We start from the raw sequence: 7500 nt of genomic DNA, 5'->3' as shown, positions 1-7500 counted from the left end.
AGCTGCCATCCATGTGAGAGAGGGAGGCTGTAAGCAGAGCCAACTGGTTTGGAGAAATGCAGCATTGGCTGCATTATGTTCTTATGGCTGCTGACCCCGGAGCGCAGGGGAGAAAACAGACCCGGCCCTGCTTGGTGACTCAACCTTCACGAGACAATACCCGGTTCTGCACCTCCACAAACAAATGCATCCCTGCGTACAAACACTTGATATCAACTTACCACTCTGAATACCTTTCCATTTAATCCACGGCTCGGCTGAGGTGCGTTCCTATAAGGGAAGACTTATTTCATTTCCATGAAATGTTTATTTTTTCTGGGAAGTTTCTCTCGCACCTCCTTAAATTTTACGGCACTTTGGCGTTCGGCTGGCTACAGAGTCCTCTTGAGGAAGCTGGCGAGGTTCAAGAGGGACCATAAATTTCAAATTCTCTGGGTTAGAATAATGGAAGTGCGTTGAGATCTTAACCTTTAAAGGATCAATACAAACTTGTGTGGGGTTTTTTTTGTTTTTGGTTTGCCTACCCACCCACCCCTCTCTTTTTCTGTAGTACCATAAAATTCCAACTCAGGAGAAAGAAAAGAAAAGAAAAATTCTAGAGTTTCAGAGGAAAGAGGAGACGGATCCCATAAAGAATCCCCATTTGAGTCATGGGGCTAGGCTGCTTCCATGTTGGGCTTGTTTGCATTTTTGCAGGAAGCGTTGTTTCTTATTAAACAAGCAGCCTACAGCATGACCACTATTGTGCCCAACTTTGCATGGTCTAAGGAGGCCAGGGAAGGCTGTGCACTTGGGCCTCAGAAGACCTTACAAAGCCTGCTGGAAGACTTAATGTGTTTTTCCCCAGTCATGGAGCCTGGGGCAATTGCTTCCCCCCCCTCCCCACATCTTAGCTATGGCCATGGAAGAAAGACATATTGTCTTGCTGGAAGAAAGAATGACCGCATTCATTCACGCAGTCATGGTGAATTCTTCACCTGCTGTGCATACTTGGCATTGTGTGGTGAAGTTACGAGACTCCCAAGATATCCCAGTAAGCCAAATATTGCCCCCTTACGTGGTGGCATGCTAGCCACCTCCTACCGCTCCTCCGCTTCCTGCTCACTGGATTCAAAAATCAAGGAGGGGAAAGGAGAAGACGAGGAAGTGTGGAGGCAACACAGACACTAGCCAACACCCCACCACCACCACCACTGTGATTCCATCGGCATCAAAATCAGATTTTCCTTTGTTCAAACTGAAATGTGGTTGGCAACCTTCAGTCTCGAAAGACTATGGTATAAGCGTACAGCACCCGGTATTCCCAGGTGGTCTCCCATCCAAGTACTAACCAGGCCTGACCCTGCTTAGCTTCCAAGATCAGGGTAGAAGCCTACAGCACCCAGTATTCCCAGGCGGTCTCCCATCCAAGTACTAACCAGGCCTGACCCTGCTTAGCTTCCAAGATCATGGTATAAGAACATAAGAACAGCCCCACTGGATCAGGCCATAGGCCCATCTAGTCCAGCTTCCTGTATCTCACAGCGACCCACCAAATGCCCCAGGGAGCACACCAGATAACAAGAGACCTCATCCTGGTGCCCTCCCTTGCATCTGGCAAGCCTACATCTGCATAAGCCTACAGCACCCGGTATTCCCAGGCGGTCTCCCATCCAAGTACTAACCAGGCCTGACCCTGCTTAGCTTCCAAGATCAGATGAGATCGGGCATCTGCAGGGTAACAGAACACTGGGTTTCCTCTCAGAGTGCTCTTGGGTGAGTCCCACGCATTGAACCTAATCCACCCCAAAGGATTGTTGTGAGGTTTAGGCCTTTGCTTAAGCTTAGGTTTACTGGTGGCAGCAGTAAGAGATAGTTCCTCTTCTATTGGTGCATGGGGGGTGGAGTTTGTGGTGGCTGACCAATATTTGGAGGGTTTTGAGGGATTGGCTCTATGCAGGTCAATCTCAGATACAACCCCTAATTTATCCCTATTGTATAAGATGATAGATTTGCATCTTATCTCTTTAGATTAGCTTCATAATGTAGATAAGCAAACAGAAACAAGAAATCAATTCCCATTATCCACTGGGGGTTCCTGGAAACCCCAGGAAATCCTTTGGGATCAATGTGGTTTGGGAGATGGGCTGCTGACCTGCCAGCAGGGGATACCTCTAAAATGGCATGGAGACCTTCAGAATGGCAACGGAGACCTTCAAAACGGTGTGGAGAGCTGCCAAATGGTGTCTGTGAATAGCGCGGATAGCTACAAAATGGCATCCTGAACAGCTTCAGGATGACTGCAGATTCCATGGATAACTTCAGAATGTCACCCTAGTCTTTAACGTGGCATCCTTCTTCGTTCGACACGTGAACAAACATCTGTGCTGGGGCGTAAATCAAATTTGCACCTCGGCTGTGCAATCAGACCCTTCTATCTCATCACCTGCAACACCCAAACCCTGAGGCCTCGGCTGTGGGTGTCATTCCAGCTATCGTGAGCATCTTGTCCTTCCCTTGCCTGCTTCTGGGAACGCTTGCATCTCTGACGGTTTGCCTCTCACTTGAAGCCTCTTTAGCTCAAAAGAATGTTCCTTCATGACAGCTCTGTGCAACTGCAAGGAGGCCCAGCAACTCAGAACCATGTCGAAGCCAAAAATGCACATTAAGGGCCCAAGGACATGTCACACTGTGATGGCTTCCCTCAGCTTTTCCTCTCTCTCTTTTTAAATGAAATGCTTACTATAGTTCACTTTTTCTTCTGTTTTTATCCCACCCTTCCATCAAGGAGGTTGGAGCCACAGGCAAGCCTTCTCTGTCCCCAACAACAGATCTATTCATTTGCTTTTGTTCATGCCAGATATAGGCAAATAAAACATGAAATTTTGTTCCTTCCAATCTTGTGGAAGCATTTTTGTCTCTGTAGACAGCAGCTTCCTGTGTAGACTGCCCCTAAATTTGAGCCAGCACCCAATCACGTTTTAGTGAACCTTTATTGGCATTAAGATAAATAAGCAACAACAACATCAATAGCAACCGCCTGCACAATGGCTGAGTTGCCAAAAGTGACAGTCGAAACAGGGGACTGATAAAGGAAAGCAGCACCCAGTCCTAACCAAGTTTTCAACACTGATGCAACCCCAAGCAAGTTAAGGGGACAAACAGTCCCTTACTTTAAGGAAGCCTTTGTGACTACCCACCACCTCATGGTTCAGTGCAGGGGTGTCCAAAGTTTTTGGCAGGAGGGCCACATCATCTCTCTGACACTGCTTTGGGGGCTGGGAAAAGAGAGAATTAATTGACATTTAAAGTTTGAATAAATTTACATAAGTTTACATAAATGAATATACAACATACAACAAACCTTTATTAGGCATATAGTTTTACAACTAATATCTCCAAACATAAATGAATATATTAAAGATGAACTTATATGAACGAATGAAGGTCTTGCAATAGGTTAAGGCCTATTGCACAAAACAAGGCTGGCCTTTCCTTTGCTGCCGCTACAGCATCACAGATGTGAAACAGCAAGCAGAGGAGGAAGCCCTCATCCCACAGCTCACGCAAAGAAGTCAAACAGTTGCCTTCACGCTGAGAGCAGTTGTGTTGGGCCAGTGCGGGCTGCAACAAATCTCTGGAGGGCCAGAGGCTCATTGGAGACGGGGGCTCCCTGAGGGCCGCATTGAAAGGCCTCGAGGGCTGCATGTGGCCCCAGGGCCAGGGTTTGGGCACCCCTGGTTCAGTGCAAGGATGAGTAAAGGATGATGTTCTGAGTAGAGTAGTTGGCAACCTTCAGTCTCGAAAGACTCTGGTATCGCGCTCTGAATGGTGGTTCTGGAACAGCGTCTAGTGTGACTGAAAAGGCCGATTCGGGAGTGACAATCCCTTCCACACCGGGAGCAAGTGCAGTCTGTCCCTGGTCTGTCTCCCTGGCTATGGGCCTTCCTTCTTTGCCTCTGCCTCAGACCGTTGGCCAAGTGTCTCTTCAAACTGGGAGAGGCCATGCTGCACAGCCTGCCTCCAATCGGGCCGCTCAGAGGCCAGGGTTTCCCACTTGTTGAGGTCCACTCCTAAGGCCTTCAGATCCCTCTTGCAGATGTCCTTGTATCTGAGTAGGAACTGATTATATCACCTGGGGGAAAAAGTTGCAGGGTAGAAAACTATCAGTGGATGAGGAGAGGCCATAACCAGCACTGAGTGGGCTGGAGAAGACACACACACACAGGATGGGACAAAACTCTACAGCAGCTGGTGAGGAGATGGGCTGTGATTTTCCCACTTGGGTGAATTTGCGATGGTGAGAACTGCCTCGGGGCACTGCACGCCCAACTCCTGCTGAAGGTTGAGGTATTGCGGGGAATCGGAACCAGGAGATGAAGGGAGATCTAAGAATCAAGAAGCTGGAACCAAGAGACAACCATTGTAAGTTGTCCTGAATCTTGTGAGCGGAGTGGGGTACAGCAGCACTTTTGACATCCACCCTCTTGATGAATCCTCCTTTCATGGGTCAGTGGAAGATCTGCCATGTGACCAGGTTTCTTCTGAGAAGGGACACACTTAACTGGATCTCACCTGTATCATCTCTTAGGTAGGATGGGTTTGTAGCTCATTCGCTTCCTGCTTTGTATGCAGAAAGACCCAAATTCATTCCTTGGCATCTCCACGCAGGACTGGGAAATAACTTGGAAAGCTTATGACAGTGCAGACAATTCTGGCTAGATGGACCGATGAGGCAGCTTCCTATGTTCATGTGCCTGCACCTGAAATGCGCCTGGGATCCCCTCGTGTGCCATTTTCCGTGTGAGAATTTCCTGAAAGGTATGTTCCCAGGAAAGATGCTTTAGGCCCCATACTGCCTCTGGGGCACGAGACCCACAACCAGGAACTTCTTCGCCGTATGCACCGCCTGACTTAAAATTAATCCTGGACAAACCTTTGCTTTTGACCCCTTTGAAGATCAATGGAGAAAGAAAATCCACCCTGCCCCTCCCGGCTCTTAATTGTTAGCAGTTTTCCAGGCCTCTGTGAGAGGAAGTGCTGACCATTTGACCACGGGGCGGCCACTGCTTTGGGTGCTGGGTGTCTCTGGAGCGCACGGTCAAACAGGCATCTGTGTGCCAAAGCAATCTCAGTGCCCTGATCAGTTAGTTGTTTGCCAAAATTTCTCTAGGCTTTGCAGAGTCCTGCCGTGCGCAGTGGAGACTTGGTACGTGCATCTACTCAAAATGGACTCGGAAGGACCTATGCATTCCTTCTTGTTTTCCAAGTCACCAAATTGGGATTAGCAGCAGCTGCAATTAATTATTAATTAAACCCTTCCAGGAGCTCTGGGGGTGGTGGAGGCGAATGAACACATCTTCCGTCAAAGGGGAGGAAGGGGACAGAGGGGGGGGGAAGGCTTCTGCGCACATTCCAACAGTTTGACCGCTTTCTGGACAGTGGCTTGCTTTTTTCACGGTCTCCTACCTGCCCCCTGCGAGCCCGGCCCTAAGACTCCAATATGGTTCTGCTTAATAACTTCACACATACAAAGGAGGGATTGTAGGGAGGGTGGAGAGAAAGAACCTCGTCCGAAAGCCAGAGAGCACAGGACAGCGATGGGTTCCTCATGTTGGAAGGTGTCACTTTTACTGGGCAAATCAATTCCACATTCCCCTTCTTATCATGAAAGCAAGGAGAGGACAAATTGCATTAGTAATGGTCTGTCTTGTCGGCTCCTGGTGGACTGACGTGACCCAGCAAAAGAAGAGCAGGAAACGGTTGTATTTTTTAATGAGATGCGACAAACGGGACCGTTTGGGGGGGGCTGGAGTTTAGCGGACAGTATTTTATTTTTATTTTTTTTGCCTCCAATTGATTTATTTATATAATCACTGTTTAACTTGCTTTATCTTTGGAAGGAAATCAAAGCAGTTGGCAACTGTCAAACTAGTCGTGCACACATAAAACAGCCCCATAAAGAAAGACAGAAAACCAGGGAAGAGAATGCAAAGAATAGCATCGGAGCAGATAAAACAACAAGCAAGCATTTAAGAGCCTTAGAAACAAAATGGAAGGGAGAAGGTGGGGCGAGGGGGCGCTCTACACCTGTTCGGAATGTTTGATAGGTGACCTGCACATGCCCGATCTCGTCTGATCTCGGAAGCTAAGCAGGGTCAGGCCTGGTTAGTACTTGGATGGGAGACCGCCTGGGAATACCGGGTGCTGTAGGCTTATACCATGATCTCGGAAGCTAAGCAGGGTCAGGCCTGGTTAGTACTTGGATGGGAGACCGCCTGGGAATACCGGGTGCTGTAGGCTTATACCCTGATCTCGGAAGCTAAGCAGGGTCAGGCCTGGTTAGCACTTGGATGGGAGACTGCCTGGGAATACCGGGTGCTGTAGGCTTATACCATGATCTCGGAAGCTAAGCAGGGTCAGGCCCGGTTAGTACTTGGATGGGAGACCGCCTGGGAATACCGGGTGCTGTAGGCTTATACCATGATCTCGGAAGCTAAGCAGGGTCAGGCCTGGTTAGTACTTGGATGGGAGACCGCCTGGGAATACCAGGTGCTGTAGGCTTATACCATAGTCTTTCCAGATTGAAGGTTGCCAACCATCTCCCTATACTGAACACTATCTCCCGATTTCGTCTGATCTTGGAAGCTAAGCAGGGTCAGGCCTGGTTAGTACTTGGATGGGAGACCGCCTGAGACTACCAGGTGCTGTAGGCTTATACCATAGTCTTTCGAGACTGAAGGTTGCCAACCAGCCAGCCGGGACCAGGTGGTGAATGGCAGCAGCTCCCCATGTAGAGGTGTTTCCCAGGCCTCTGTGGAGATACTAGGGACTTTTGGCGTGCAGCTGCAACTCCAGTAGAGGCACCAAGATTCAGCATTATCTGAGGGTCATGCTATCTACAGCAGGAGCCACCAAACCCTGGCCTCTGGGCCAGATCTGGTGCTCCGTGAGTCTCCTTCCAGGCACGGTGGAGCAATGGAGAAGTCTTATTGTTCCACACCGCAGCCAACGTTCGTTGTCCCAAGCCACACAGACATGTGCCGGGCAGCCACTTCTGCCAGGAAGTCAGGGTGCAGGGTGGGGTGACAGAAGCCGCGTGGCACAGCGGTTTCTGTGTGAAGATTGGGGGGGGGGGCGATGAATGTTGGCTGCAGCGTGGAATGGTAAGGCTTCACCATTGTTGCACCGCGCCCAGATGGAGAATCTTGGAGTGCAGCAGACTGTGGTTTGGAAAACACTGATCTAGAGGCATTCCTCAAGGACCACTCCAGCCTTTGGGTGGTTGGCAGCCTATGGAGAATTGATGCGTATTCTTTTCTGTTGAGGGAGAGAACTGGGTTGGGTTTTTGCTCCCCCAAGAGAAACCCAGAAGAATGCTCCCAAAGTGGAAGATAACCCTCATCGCTAGTCACAGGAGACAAAGAACTCAATGTTCAGCCAAATCGAAAGCTCCAGTCAAAAAGCCAGACTTTTTGACCAGCTGCTAGAAGTGGCTGGAGACGGCATTCCATGATGGTG

The 7500-nt window shown here is 49.3% G+C and overlaps 1 pseudogene; it reads right to left on the bottom strand.

The window, feature by feature from the left end:
- Positions 1–1615: 1615 nt before the first annotated feature.
- LOC136635778 (5S ribosomal RNA) lies at positions 1616–1734 on the bottom strand (annotated as a pseudogene).
- Positions 1735–7500: the final 5766 nt, after the last annotated feature.

Source organism: Tiliqua scincoides, chromosome 16 (genome assembly GCF_035046505.1).
Source record: "Tiliqua scincoides isolate rTilSci1 chromosome 16, rTilSci1.hap2, whole genome shotgun sequence".
Taxonomy (NCBI): domain Eukaryota; kingdom Metazoa; phylum Chordata; class Lepidosauria; order Squamata; family Scincidae; genus Tiliqua; species Tiliqua scincoides.
This window is presented reverse-complemented; position numbering and strand designations above follow the sequence as displayed.